Below are 15,594 nucleotides of genomic sequence, written 5' to 3'. Positions count from 1 at the left end.
CACCGAGCCACACTGCTTATCTGTAAGTGCTCTGGGGCTGGGGAGTGGGGCGCATACCAAAATGCTTGGGGATAAGGGTACAGTGCCTAGGGAGCCCAGAAGGAAGGGAGAAGAGGGCAGGGAGATTCATTCATTCAATAGTATTTATTGAACGCTTACTGTGTGCAGAGCACTGTACTAAGCGCTTGGGAAGTACAAGTCGGCAACACATAGAGACGGTCCCTACCCAACAATGGGCTCACAGTCTAGAAGGGGGAGATGGACAACAAAACAAAACCTGTGGACAGGTGTCAAGTCATCAGAATAAATAGCAGTAAAGCTAGATGCACATCATTAACAAAATAAATAGAATAGTAAATATGTACATTTGTTAAGCACTTACTATGTGCCAAGCACTGTTCTAAGCGCTGGGGTTGATGCAAAGTTATTAGGTTGTCCCACGTGGGGCTCACAGTCTTAATCCCCATTTTCCAGATGAGGTCACTGAGGCCCAGAGAAGCGAAGTGACTCGCCCATAGTCACACAGCCGACAAGTGGCGGGGCCGGGATTTGAACAGGGAGATGAGAGGATAGTCAGGGAAGGCTTCCTGAAGGAGATACGATTTTAGTCGGGCTTTGAAAGTGGGGGAGTGGTGGTCTGTCCGGTATGAAGGGAAGAGAGGAAGCTAATTAATTCTCCATAGACTTTCGTCTTCCGCCTCCATCAATGGCATCCACACATTTATATATGTATATATGTTTGTACATATTTATTACTCTTTATTTATTTTACTTATACATATTTATTCTATTTATTTTATCTTGTTAATATGTTGTGTTTTGTTGTCTGTCTCCCCCTTCTAGACTGTGAGTCCGCTGTTGGGTAGGGACCGTCTCTATGCGTTGCCAACTTGTACTTCCCAAGTGCTTAGTACAGTGCTCTGCACACAGTAAGTGCTCAATAAATATGATTGAATGAATGAATGGACACATCTCTCCCAGAATGCCCCACTTACATCGGCAATCGTTCTGTTAGTATATCCAGCGTGGCTCGGTGGAAAGAGCCCAGGCTTGGGAGTCAGAGGTCGTGGGTTCTAATCCCACCTCCACCCCTTGTCAGCTGTGTGACTTTGGGCAAGTCGCTTCACTTCTCTGTGCCTCAGTTCCCTCATCTGGAAAATGGGGATTAAGACTGTGAGCCCCATGTGGGACAACCTGATTCCCTTGTATCTCCCCAGCGTTTAGGACAGTGCTTGGCACATAGTAAGTGCTTAACAAATGCCATCATTATTATTATTATTATTAAAAATACGGAAGTGGTTTACCATTGTCCCCTTCTGTGCAGTAAACGAGTCTGTCCTTGACTCTCTCCCATGCTGCTGCTGCCCAGCGCAGGTGAGTTTTAACTTGTAGTAGACTGTCTTCCACTGCTAGCCACTGCCCAAGCTAGGAATGGAATGGGTAGGCCTCTGCTTGACTCTCCTTCCCACAGTCAAAACTGGTAGAGGACTGGAAACTCTCCAGGTGTGACCCTGAGAGGGTAGTAGGGATTACCCAGTGGAAAAAGTCACTGAATCTGTAAGCTTTACCCCATCCTGACCAGTCAATGAGAAGCAGCGTGGCTCAGTGGAAAGAGCTCGGGCTTTAGAGTCAGAGGTCATGGGTTCGAATGCCAGCTCTGCCACGTCAGCTGTGTGGCCTTGTGCAAGTCACTTAACTTCCCTGAGCCTCAGTAACCTCATCTGTAAAATGGGGATGAAGACTGCGAGCCCCCTATGGGACAACTTGATCACCTTGTAACCTCCCCAGTGCTTAGAACAGTGCTTTGCACATAGTAAGCGCTTAATAAATGCCATTATTATTATTATTATTTAACTCCTGTGGAAGGAGGCCAAGGGTGATATTCGCTGTCTTGTAGATGGTGATTCTTTGATCCATTGCAGGGCCAGCTGTAGGTGGTAAGTTTGAAACATAGTCTAAGGGAAAGAGTGTGAGCTTGTGAGTCAGAGGACCTGGGTTCTAATGCTGACTCGGCCACTTGTCTGCTGTGTGACCTTGGGAAAGTTGCTTAACTTATCTGGGCCTCAGCTACCTCATCTGTAAAATAGGGATAAAGACTGTGAGCCCCATGTGGGACAGGGGCTGCATCCAACCTGATTAGCTTGTATATACCCCAGTGCTTAGAGCAGTGCCTGGCACATAGGAAACACTTAAAAAAATACCATTAAAAAACCCAGGAAACAAAACAGATTAGGGGGGAACCATCCAACTGAATGCAAACAGTGCTCATTATATTAAGCGCTTGGGAGAGTACAACAGAATTTGCTTTACAAGTCTAGACAGTAAGTTTGCCATGGGCAGGGATTGTGTCCATTCATTCAATAGTATTTATTGAGCGCTACTGTGTGCAGACCACTGTACTAAGCACTTGGAAAGAGAGACAATATTCTAACAGCTCTAACTTTTCTCACAACGTCCCTAAGATTGCGGGTCACTCGTTATGTAACATTTTATTCCTAGTTCTCCCATCGCTGTTGTATTGTACTCTCCCAAGCGCTTAGTACAGTTCTCTGCAAACAGTAAGTGCTCAATAAATACAATTGACTGACAATTAGCTGATACATTCCCTGCCGACAATGAGCTTACAGTCTAGAGACTAAAACTGACCATAGCTGACCATGGCCAAAACTGGCCATAATCCGGGGGTCTTCCAATCAGTAACTAAAATCTTAAAGAAAGTGACTCTTCGCTCTTCCCCTCCACCCTGGTTCCTTGAATAACACCCTAGGGAGCACTTTCCTGTTTCCAAAACCCTCCCAGCAGTCAACACCATTCCAAGGGGACTCGCTCAAATGAGGCCCCGGACTCTCTTTGTGAAAGACTGTCGGAGAAACTACAGATGGTGAACGGCCGATGCCAAGGACGACGGCGGCGGCCCGTTCCACTTGCAGGCATCACCAAACAGTAGCTCTCAGCTCTGCTAATCTGTGAAATTGTTTTCCACTCGCCAGAATGCTGGAAGCTAATTGCTTTCTTCAATGAAACAAGACTATCCACTCATCTAGGCCTGTATTCACTGAGATTACTCACCTGTGACAGTTAGTTTCTCCCCGGGACTCTAGTAGAAATGTTTATTTCCAGCACAATCATCCGCAGAGTGGAAATTGACCATTCAGTCTTTCCTCCTGCCCGCTTAATAGATAGGCTACTTGGGCTGTTTCAGGCTCCTGTTGAAAACAGAAGGAGATATAGCTCACTCCCAAGGGATATTTCCCTTCTGCTTTCATTGGTGGCTGCGTTTTTACAGTTGATATGGGGATTAATGACATAATTAACCATGTTCCCTGTCAAAAGAACCCATAGGTTGCATCAGATATACTCTTCATCCCATAAATGATGTAGAAGTTCACAACTCACAGAACAGCAATGCCTAAGTGAATTATAATAATCCTCTTAAAAAGCAGGAGGGAATGAGGATTAAGTCTCCTCAGCCATGTATCGTCTCATTTATTTACACCAAATTTTCAATCCGTTTTGATGTATTATTGCATATGGTGCTCTTCTTGATATGTGACAAGGAGTCTAATGCCACAGGACAAATCTCATCGTTTTCTGAAAGAATCACCCAGACCAGAGTATTCTGTTCTTGCTCAAGTGATTAGTTCATTGACTTCATCAAGACCGAAGCCATAAATCACCAGGCAGTGTGATTATCGGGTTGCTTTGTTTTCGCAAGGCACAGAAAAAAATTTGTCCATCTGAGCTAAGCATGTTTAACGTACCCTAAGTATTGGTGAATCAAGTGCACATGATGTAGAGAAAGCTATAGATTGAACACCATAAATATTTCCCAAGAGGCAGATCTTTTAAGTGGTGAAGTAGTTTGCCCAGGAACACTATGGGAACTTTGTTGCTCAAATCGTGGAGGGATAAACTGTCAAAGTGCTGGAGAAAAGGATTGACCTTTTCCTCTCCTCCTCCCCATCGCCCCTGCCCTGCCTCCTTCCCCTCCCCACAGCACCTGTATATATATATATATATATTTGTACAGATTTATTACTCTATTCATTACTTGTACATATTTACTATTTATTTTGTTAATGATGTGACTATAGCTTTAATTCTATTTGTTCTGACAACTTTGATACCTGTCAACATGTTTTGTTTTGTTGTCTGTCCCCCCCTTCTAGACTGTGAGCCCGTTGTTGGGTAGGGACCGTCTCTATATGTTGCCGACTTGCACTTCCCAAGCACTTAGTACAGTGCTCTGCACACAGTAAGCGCTCAATAAATATGATTGAATGAACGAATGAATGACACCACCAAGCCACAGGGAATGGTGAGGCAGGAGGAATGGTGAGGCTGGAGGAAAGGTGAGGCGGGAAGAGCCCGGGGCAGTTTGGGAGAAAGTTTCTGAATCCAGTTTCCACAGTCCCAAGAACTTTTTATGCCATCTCCTCTGACCCATGTGCAATTGTTTTGATGGTTTTGTACCATTTAAATGAAGTCATGTGTGGTGCTAATGGACTTCCAAGGTTAGTGGATCCTGGAGTACTTACACAAAAAGTTTAAAGGCCTGTCCGCTGTGTGTCTGGTGTGAGTGTGTGTGTGTGTGTGTGTGTGTGTGTGTGTGTGTGTGTGTTCGTGTTTATAGAGTTAGTCTAGTTGCCCAAGGGAAACCATTCTCTGTTTTATTTTAGTTTGACATCAAGTAAACTATTGTTTACAAACAACTAAAAAGTGGAAAGCGTGCACATTTCTTCTCTTGTCTTCTTGACCATTTAGGGCCACTGGAAAAATGGACAATGTACACTCTGATTTTGATGAGGGTTGCCCTCATTGGCAGCTGAGTTTAGGGAAAAGGACTGGGTTCATTATTTTTTTTAACTTTTCCAAATTGATTTTGATTTGAATTTTCTTCCATGAGATCACATTCTCTGTCCCAGATTTCTGAGGAGATCATGTTAAGTGTCTTCCCTATTAAAGCATAAGCTCCTTGGAGGCAGAGGTCAAGTCGTGGGAATCTGTTGTACAGGGTATCGCACTGTGGGAACTCAATCAATACGATTACCACGCCCACATTATGTTTTAACTTTGAAAAATAATGAGGTTAGTGGATGAATAGGGAATAGGGTAGCAGCATGCCTGACTGGATAAAGCACGGTCCTGGAAGTCAGAAGGACCAGGATTCTAACCCCAGCTCTGCTCTCTGTCTGCTGTGTGACCTTGGACAAGTCACTTAACTTCTCTGTGCCTCAGTTACCTCGTCTGGAAAATGAGGATTAAGACTGTGAGAACTATGTGGGACATGGACTATGTATAGCACCTGACACATAGTAATCACTTAATAAATGCCATAAGGAAAAAAATGAATGAGAGATATCTTTTGTGGGATGTTGCTAGCATTTTACTTCCGACTATGATATTGGTCTTCCCTTGGGAGTCTTTATTGCTCCTAGAATTAACTGATACTCTTAAACCTAATTCATGACTTGGTCTGAGGAAGATTATTAGAACTGCACCCGTTGTCTTGGCCAAGGTCATCGAGCAGACAAGTGGCAGAGTCAGGATTAGAACCCAGGATTTCTGACTCCTACTCTATCTTACTGCCATGCTGCTTCTCAGATTGGAAGACAGGAGAGGAGAACAGGTGAAAAAGTAATGAGAGAAATGAACAGAAGACTGACAGAAAGGAATATAGAAAGCATGTGGGTGGGTGTAGAGGGAGTGGGAAGATGAATGAAGGTCAATGGGAAATGCTGCAGAGGTTACTGGTTCAGGAGAGAGAGGGATACTAGGTTTGAAGCTCTATAGATTGGAAAATGGACTACCATTTGTGCAGGAAAAGCAGGTCAGGAGACTTAGCGGATAGTCCTGAGAGTCAGCTGGCCCCGGTTTCGAACAGGATTCCTTTCAGGCAGCCCTGCAAATAGTTTCTCTTTCAGACCACGAAGCACTTTCTCCTACTTGCCTTCTGGCTCGCGGCAAGATGTGGGCCTGAAATGTCTGGAGTCCAAGGCTTTCTGTGCAGTTTGGCTAGGGGAGGGCATTAAAATCCTCCCAAATCCCAGAAGCGAGGGGAGTATCCTCAGCTTTGCCCTTTGGCTGCTGGAAGACATGGTTGCCTTCGGAGAGTGCTCTGAGATGCTCCCAGCTGTACTCCCCACGGAATACCAGAAACAAGCCCCTTCCATGCACTTGAGAAAACCTGTCAGAGGGAGGGGGAGGGCTCTGGGGCCTCAGTATCACATAAGCAGCACACGCCACCTCATCTGCCTCTTTCCTGCTCCTGTCCCTGTCCATTCATTCATTCAGTCATATTTATTGAGTGCTTACTGTGTGGAAAAACACTGTACTGTACTGGTACCTGTGTGCTGCCGGGATTGTGCTATGGCAGAGGTGTGTGGCCTAGTGGATAAAGTCTGGGCCTGAGAGTCAGAAAGACCTTCACATGTCTGCCGTGTGACTTTGGGCAAGTCATTTCACTTCTCTGTGCCTCTGTTACCTCATCTTTAAAATGGGGATTAAGATTGTGAGCCCACTGTGGGACACAGACTGTGTCCAACCTAATTTGCTTGTACCCATCCCAGGGTTTACTACAACCTGGCACGTAATAAGTGTTTAACAAATTCCACAATTATTATCATTATTATTAGATGCACCACCTCTGGCTAAGGCCCAGTGATCATTATATCTTTGTGGGTTTCTCTGGATACCCTCTTTCATCTCTCTGCCCACTGAGTGGGCAGCGGGAGAGGACATTGGGCTGGCCTCTCAAACATTTACCAAATTTGACTCTCCCTACCGCCTGAGGCTGGACACATAGCAATAATAATAATAATAATAATAATAATAATAATAATAACAAATAAGGTATTTGTGAAGCCCTTACTATGTGCCAAGCACTGTTCTAAGCACTGGGGCAGATACAAGGTAATTAGATCATCCCACATGGGGCTCACAGTCTTAATCCCTATTTTACAAATGAGGTAACTGAGGCGCAGAGAAGTTAAGTGATGTGCCCCAGGTCACACAGCAGACAAATGGCGGAGCTGGGATTAGAACCCACTTCCTCTCACTCTCAGGCCTGTGCTCTTTCCACTAAGTCACTGCCTCCTGCTTCTCCTCTGCCCTACTAAGGGAGGAAATGAAGGTATGCCCAACTGAGCCTAAAGCACCCCTTAGAAGATCCAGTCAGAAAAATCACATATAACAATCATAACAATAATAATAATAGTGCATTTGTTAAGCACATACTATGTGTCTGGAACTCAATTAAGCACAGGGAAGATACAAGATTATCAGGTTGGACACAGTCCCTGTCCCACATAATCGGGTTGTACAGTCTCTGTCCCAATCCCTATTTTACAGATAAGGTAACTGAGGCACAGAGCAGTGAAATGACTTGTCCAAGGTCACACAGCAGACAAGTGGCAGAGCCGGGACTAGAACTCAGGCCCTCTCACTCATAGGCCGATGCTTTTTTCCTAGGCCATGTAAGAGATGAGTGCTCAATCAACAGATTAATGATATTTATTGAATGCTTATGTGCAGAGAACTGTACTAAGTGTTTGGAAGAGTACAGTACAATAGAATTAGAAGACACATTCCCTGTCCATAATGAGCTTCCAGTCTAGGAGATATCTGTTTCCACTCATTTCCATTAGATGATCCCAGCTGGTACTTGAGTGACATGGACATGGGAAGGAGAAGGGAAGATCAGATTAGAAGGTCAAGACTACTAAGTCCTATTTTCTGTCTCTGAGTAATAATATTAATACTAATAATGATAATAATAATTGTGGTATTTGTTAAATGCTGTCTATGTGCCATGCATCCTACTAAACACTGGAGTAGATACAGTATAATCAGATCAGACACAGGCATTATATAATTCTGGAGCTCACAGTCTAAATAAGAGGTCGAGCAGGTATTGAATCTCCCTTTTGCAGATGAAGAAACTGAAGCACAGAGAAGTTAAGTGACTGGCCTAAAGTCACACAGCAGGCCTGTCAGTGGCAGAGCTGGGATCTGAACCCAGGTCTTCTGACCCCCCAGCTATGTTCTTTCCACTATGCCACCCTGCTTCTTGCCCATGGCCTGCTTTTCTCCCAGGCTCTGGTTCAGAGGGACTAGTCCATTCATTCATTCCTTCATTCAATTGTATTTATTGAGTGCTTACTGCGTACAGAGCACTACACTAAGTGCTGGGAAAGTACAATTCTACAACATCCCTGATCCCTTAACTCCATGCTGAAATGCCCCCAGTCTCTCTGTTGTAGTTTTGTCAGGGACGGGAGTGGATAGGAGGGGGCCAGGGAAGAGTTTATCGAGAAGGATGGCCCACTGCCTAAAACCTCTCTATGATTTTCTCCATTTCTTGGAATGATTTATGTTTCCAACACTCAGGCTGCGGTTGGAAATTAGACCTGTCACTTTAAAATATGCCTGTCCTCGCTCTGCCATCAGCAGGGGAGGGGCCTTGTCAAGGAGCAGCGCGAAAGTAGGATCAGGACAGGGATGGGCATAATTTTCAGTTGACAGCTCTACTAAGAGCCTTCCTGCTGGAGATTAAATCTTGGCCTTTGAAGAGCTGAATCATGGCTTGGAGATTTCCATCTTCCTCAGTTTTCTCTTAATTACTCAGACTTCCTTCCTGTCTCGGAGTCTCAAGGAGCATCTGACCATGGGGTTGATCCTGCAGACTGTAAGCTCCTTGTGGGGAGGAATAAAGTCTGCCGACTCTGCTACATTGTACTTTCCTGAGTGCTTAGTACAGTACTCCACACACAATAAGTGCTCAGTAAGTACCATTGGTTGATTGATTGTTTGGTCGATCCATAAGTCAGGTCCAAGGTGCACCACTCTGGCTTGAAAAGCAGGAAAATCGATCGATAAGTTAATGATATTTTTGAGAACCTCTAAGTGCACAACACGGAACTAAGCGGTTGAGAAAAAACAACTGTAACAAGGCAAATGGTACCTGAATTTGAGGAGCTTTCAGTAGAATGGAGAAGACAGACAAAAGTAGTTTACAGATCAGGAAAGAGGAGAAAGAGTAAGAATATCGTGGGAAGGAGGAAAACTATATCAGGAAGAAATAGCTGATGAAAAAATGTGATTCAGAAATGAGCGTATCAGCATATAATGATATATGGGTACATGCAAATTGAGGAAAGAATTAAAATACATATGGGCTCAATCAATCAATCATATTTATTGAGCACTTTGTGCAGAGCACTGTACTAAGCGCTTGGGAAGTACAAGTTGGCAGCTCAAAGTGCTGTTGTCATGGCTGGAGTATTCTGAACTAGTCAGGGAAGGCTTCTTAGGGGAAATGGGATTTTAGGAGGGTTTCTAAGATGGGGAAAACTGTGATTTGATGGATTTGGCTGGTGGGGAGGGAGTTCCAGACTGGCAGAACGGACTGAGTGAGGGATTGGCAGCTTCATGTTTTCATATGAGAGCTCAGGGACAGATTAAAGGGCTGAAAACACAGACATCCATTTCCTCCTGGTCCTGCTGAGGTAATCAATAGAAGAGTCCCTATCCCTATGTACTGGGAATGATGCTGTCTACAAATCTCCAGCCCCCGCCAGAGGCTCCTTATTTATTGGTGATTTTATTTATTTTATACAGGCCAATCAGGTCGGACACGGTGCCTCTCTTGCATAGAGCTCACAGTCTTAATCCCCATTTTACAGATCAGGTAACTGAGGCACAGAGAAATGAAGCGATTCACCCAAGCTCACACAGCAGACAAGCGGTGGAGCTGAGATTAGAACCCAGGACCTTCTGACTCCCGGGCCTGTGCTCTACCCACTAAGCCACACTATTTCTCTTCTTGGTCAGGGCTTCTGTGGACCTGACCTTCTATGGGGGAAAGAGCACAGGCTTGACAACCTGATTACCTCGTATCTACACCAGCACTTAGAACAGTGCTTGGCACATAGTAAGTGCTTAACAAATACCATAATTATTATTATTATTATTGCATAGAGGAAGTAGATTTAGCAAAGGAAAGGCTCCCCCATCCAGTTCACCCTTTTTAAAAATTGGGTCCCTAAGGATTGCTCACTGATCAATCTATCAATCGTATTCACTGAGTGCTTACTGTGCGCAGAACACTTTTAAGCACTTGGGAGAGTACAATATAACAGAATTGGTAGGCACATTCCCTGCCCACAAGCAATTTACAAGTATTCCAGGATAGTGGGCTAATTAATCAATCATTAGTGGCATTGACTGAGTGTCTACTGTGTGCAGAGCACTGAATTAAGTAAGCCTACTTAAATGGATAATAAATGGCCATAAAATGTCTATGAATCGGAAACGACTCAACGGCATTTGATGATGATGATGTGATTCCATTCTACTGAGTTTTCATTATTATCCATAGAGTTTTCTCTTTCACGGACTTCATTCATTCAGTAATTCAATCATATTGAGCAAAGCACATTATTAAACACACAGGAAAATATATTATAACAATGAACAGGCAGGTTTCCTGCCCACGGTGAGCTTACAGTCTAGAGGAACGAACCTGTTCATTGTAATACTGTATTCTCCCGTAGTGCTTAGTAACATGCTTTGCTCAATAAATATGATTGAATGAATTCCGTGCAAGAGAAAATTCTATGGATAACGATGAAAACTCAATGGATAATAAATAGCCACAAAATTTCTACGAATCAGAAATGATGACGGCATTTGATGATGATGATGAGAGTACAGTAGAACTAGAAGACATGTTCCCTGCCCTCAAACAGTGTGCACTATGACAAGGAGACAAACAAATGGGATGCTAGGTTGTATGCGCTCCGAGGGCTGGTAATACTTGTCTTGTTTCTGTTGTAATAATAGTAATAATGGTATTTGTTAAGCGCTTAACTATGTGCCAGGCACTGTACTAAGTGCTGGGGCTGATACAAGCCAATCGGGTTGGACACATTCCCCGTCCCATGTGGGGCTCACAGTCTCAACCCCCATTTTACAGATGAGGTAACTGAGGCCCAGAGAAGTGAAGTGTCTTGCCCAAAGTCACACAGCAGATGCGGCAGAGCCAGGATTAGAACCCAGCTCCTTTTCACTCCCAGGCCCGTGTTCTATCCACTAATAATAATGATAATAATTACGGTAGTTCATTCATTCATTCATTCAATCGTATTTATTGAGCACTTACTGTGTGCAGAGCACTGTACTAAGTGCTTGGGAAGTTCAAGCTGGCAACAAATAGAGGCGGTCCCTATCCAACAGCGGGCTTACAGTCTAGAAGGGGGAGACAGACAACAAAACAAAACATATTAATGAAATAAAATAAGTAGAATAAATATGTACAAGTAAAATAGAGTAATAAATATGTACAAACATATATACATATATACAGGTGCTGTGGGGAGGGGAAGGAGATAACGCGCGGGGGGATGGGGAGGGGGAGGAGGGAAAGAGTGGATAGAACATGGGCCTGGGAGTGAAAAGGAGCTGGGTTCTAATCCTGGCTCTGCCGCATCTGCTGTGTGACCTTGGGCAAGACACTTCACTTCTCTGGGCCTCAGTTACCTCATCTGTAAAATGGGGATTGAGACTGTGAGCCCCACATGGGACAGGGACCCTGTCCCCCATGGGGCTCACGCTTTTAATCCCCACCTTACAGAAGAGGTAACTGAGGCACGGAGAAGTCAAATGACTGGCCCAAAGTCACGCAGCAGACATGTGGCAGAGGTGGGATTAGAACCCAGGTCCTTCTGACTCTCAGGCCTGTGCTTTGTCCAATAAACCATGCTGCTTCTCAGTGTGGTGTGTCCCCACTTCAGACCTCCTGTAATCCAGGTGGCTGTGTATGTCACTGTGAAATGGGCAAGCCTCTTAGGAACAGAGCGAGGCTGGGGATGTTCTGTAGTCATTCTATATTCGACTGCACGATTTGGGTCTCATAATAATAATAATAATAATGGCATTTGTTAAGTGCTTACTATGTGCTAAGCACTGTTCTAAGCGCTGGGGAGGATACAAGGTGATTAAGTTGTCCCACGTGGGGCTCACAGTCAATCCCCATTTTACAGATGAGGTAACTGAGGCTCAGAGAAGTTAAGTGACTTGCCCAAGGTCACACAGCAGACATTTGGAGGAGCCGGAATTCGAACCCCTGACCTCTGACTCCAAAGCCCGTGTTCTTTCCACTGAGCCACTCTGCTTCTCCATCAGTTCCTTCCCTGGAGCCGGTACAGCATGGCTGCCTGGGGAATGTAACCCAGGCAAGGCAGACATTCTCAGTCTGAGCCGAGTTAAATGAAGCAATCAGGGCATGGCTTACTTCAGAAATCTACATGTGAAGAGAACAAAGGTTAAGAATTAATGAGATGAAAATTCCGTTGGGGCTGGGTTCCTTTCCTCGGGTGACTGTGAAGGGAGAGGTTGTCTAGTAGGCGTCCAAATGTTTCCAATTTTTGTATCATTTTTTTTCCTAGACAAAGGAGAACTTTCCAAATTCATCATCCTATAAGGATAATAAGTGAACAAAAGAATACAGAGCACGGTTTTACATTGTAACCTTAGCCCTGACATTTAAACTCAAAAGACAAATTGGGGTGGGTGTTTTCTCAATAAATTTTAAGTAAACATTGACGGCACAACAATCCTTCTCTAATCTTCTTTCTCCCTCTCTGACATTCTCTTTCTCCCTTTCTTCTCTCCTCTCTCTCTCTCTTTCCTCCCTCCCTCCTTCCCTCCCTCCCTCCTTCTTCTCTTTGTCACAGGCAAGACTCATTAGGGGTACATTACAATGAAACTCACACACCTCACATCCATTTTTCATTCACTACACGGAGGTAAATTGCCCTGGCCTCAGATTTACTATTCATTTTCGTTGATGCATGATTCAATGAATTCACTTAACTGGTGAATGCATTTTTGACTGATAAATTTATAGTTAGGGGTAGGCTGGGGCTTTTGAATTCATTTTGCCAACACTGCCTTTGAGACTCACAGCACCATTCTATTGCTAGTGGGTGTAAAACACTCTTTGACTGACCGGATTTGAAAAGAAATGTTCTTTGCCCAGAACAGTTAAAGAAGGCTTTCACTCAACATTCAATCACACCGTACACCTCCAAGGCAGCATTTTGAGATATTTTCCTTTCACTGAGAGGAAAAAAAAGGGACAATTTTTTCTCTACATTCCTATATAAGCTAAAATGGTTGTAAGGATACTTCAGACTCACGATGCAATATATATATATATATATATATATATATATATATATATATAGGTATGTATAAGTATATATAGGCACACATAGGTACAAATTCATACAGACACACACACACACACACAAACACATACTAATGGTACTTGTTAAGAGCTTACTAATAGATTGCCATCATTCTCTTTAGCATATATTACTAGCCAAGAGATCCAATCTACGCATGCATGTGTAGCTGTGAAGATCTATGCATAATAATAATAATAATAATAATAATAATAATAATGGCATTTGTTAAGGGCTTACTATGTGTGAAGCACTGTTCTAAGCGCTTGGGGGGATACAAGGTGATCAGGTTGTCCCATGTGGGGCTCACAGTCATCATCATCATCAATCGTATTTATTGAGCGCTTACTGTGTGCAGAGCACTGTACTAAGTGCTTGGGAAGTACAAATTGGCAACATATAGAGACAGTCCCTACCCAACAGTGGGCTCACAGTCTAAAAGGGGGAGACAGAGAACAAAACCAAACATACTAACAAAATAAAATAAATAGATAGAATAGATATGTATGAGTAAAATAAATAGAGTAATAAATATGTACAAACATATATACATATATACAGGTATATACATATATACAGTTCACGATCCAAGGCAGTCACAGTCTTAATCCCCATTTTACAGATGAGGTAACTGAGGCTCAGAGAAGTTAAGTGACTTGCCCAAGGTCACACAGCAGACACGTGGCAGAGTCGGAATTAGAACCCATGACCCCTGCCACCCAAGCTCGTGCTCTTTCCACTGAGCCACACTGCTTCTCTAACCTGGTCTAACATGGTCTCTAACGTGGTCATGCATGAACAACCTACCCTTTGGCTTTGGTTACATGTAGAGAAAGATCCTTGCCTCGACACTGTATCTGCCTCTATTGAGTGTATTTCTATTTTTCAGCCTGCCTCTTGGTATCTGATCTTCCCAATGCTTTGATTTAAGGGAGCAGCTCCGTCTCCTACTATGGCATGTGTATAATGTAATCAGGACTGTGGGTGTTGCGTTGGGTGTATATATATATATATGTATATATATATATAATTATATCTGTTAAGTCCATTTCATGTGCCAGGCACACTGTACTATGCGCTGGGGTAAGTACTAGATAATCAGGATGGACATAGTCCATATCCACATGGGGCTCACTATCTTAAGCCCCATTTTACAGATGAGGGAACCGAGGCTCAAAGAAGTTAAGTGAATTGCCCAAGGTCAAACAGTAGAGAAGTGGCAGGGCTGGGATCAGTGCTTAGAACAGTGTTTTGCACATAGTAAGCGCTTAACAAATACCATTATTATTATTATTAGAATCTAGGTCCTTCCAACTCTCAGGGCTATGCTCTATGCACTAGGCCATGTTGCTTCTCTTTTCAATCACACATACATCCAAAGGTAAACTTTTCTACTAGAATAAGATTCCATGGACAGTGAGATAATTTATAGATATATATGCATATGTATACATCATCATCATCATCAATTGTATTTATTGAGCGCTTACTATGTGCAGAGCACTGTACTAAGCGCTTGGGAAGTACAAATTGGCAACACATAGAGACAGTCCCTACCCAACAGTGGGCTCACAGTCTAAAAGGGGGAGACAGAGAACAAAACCAAACATACCAACAAAATAAAATAAATAGGATAGATATGTACAAGTAAAATAAATAAATAAATAGAGTAATAAATATGTCTATAAAATATATACATTTGCTCAGATGTAGATATAGGTATAGCCACAGATATGTACATATTGTTATTTTTGTCTTATTCTATCGAGTCCTGTCCGACCTGTAACTATGACACAGGTCCATCTCTCCCAGAACAACCAACTTCCATCTGCAATCATTCTGGTAACATATCATAGGTATGTAAATAGCTAGATAAAGGCATTATCTCCCCCATTAGATCATTAGGTCTTTGAGGGTAGTGATTGTATCTTTTACTTTTTCTGTTTGCAAGTTTGTCTCTAGGTTGGAGTGTAAGGTCCTTTTGGGCAGGGAATGAGCCATTTTGTTATTCTGTACTTTCCCAGTACTTAGTAGAGTATACCACACTATATGGGACCTCAGTAAATGTTATTCCTACAGCTGCTATTACTACCACTCCTTCTGAATATTCCCTAAATACCTTGTCCAGTTATCAATTAATCAATGTATCAATTGTATTCATTGAGTGCTTACTCAGTAAATCATGCACTTGAGTGGTTTTTCCCACTAAATTGATAGGTTGCTCTAAGCTAACCCTGTCTTCTCACTGACCCACGGAGGCCAATATTGACAATGTTAGGGCTGCCATCCATGACCACATAATAGATTAACTCTGCCCTCAACAATCCATGGTATTTATTAAGTGTTT

At 43.2% G+C, this 15,594-nt stretch overlaps 1 protein-coding gene and 1 non-coding gene across 2 annotated transcripts in view; one reads left to right on the top strand and one right to left on the bottom strand.

Moving 5' to 3' along the window:
- KCTD16 (potassium channel tetramerization domain containing 16) overlaps positions 1–15,594 on the top strand; it is a 298,062-nt gene that overhangs the window by 248,177 nt on the left and 34,291 nt on the right. The window lies entirely within an intron of this gene.
- On the bottom strand, positions 1,385–1,521 carry LOC119920685. The gene has a single exon (XR_005448414.1). It is a non-coding gene; the product is annotated as a small nucleolar RNA SNORA7 (small nucleolar RNA).

This window comes from Tachyglossus aculeatus, chromosome X1 (genome assembly GCF_015852505.1).
Source record: "Tachyglossus aculeatus isolate mTacAcu1 chromosome X1, mTacAcu1.pri, whole genome shotgun sequence".
In the NCBI taxonomy this organism is placed as follows: domain Eukaryota; kingdom Metazoa; phylum Chordata; class Mammalia; order Monotremata; family Tachyglossidae; genus Tachyglossus; species Tachyglossus aculeatus.
Note: the sequence above shows the minus strand (reverse complement) of the source record. Positions and strands in the feature narration are given on the sequence as shown.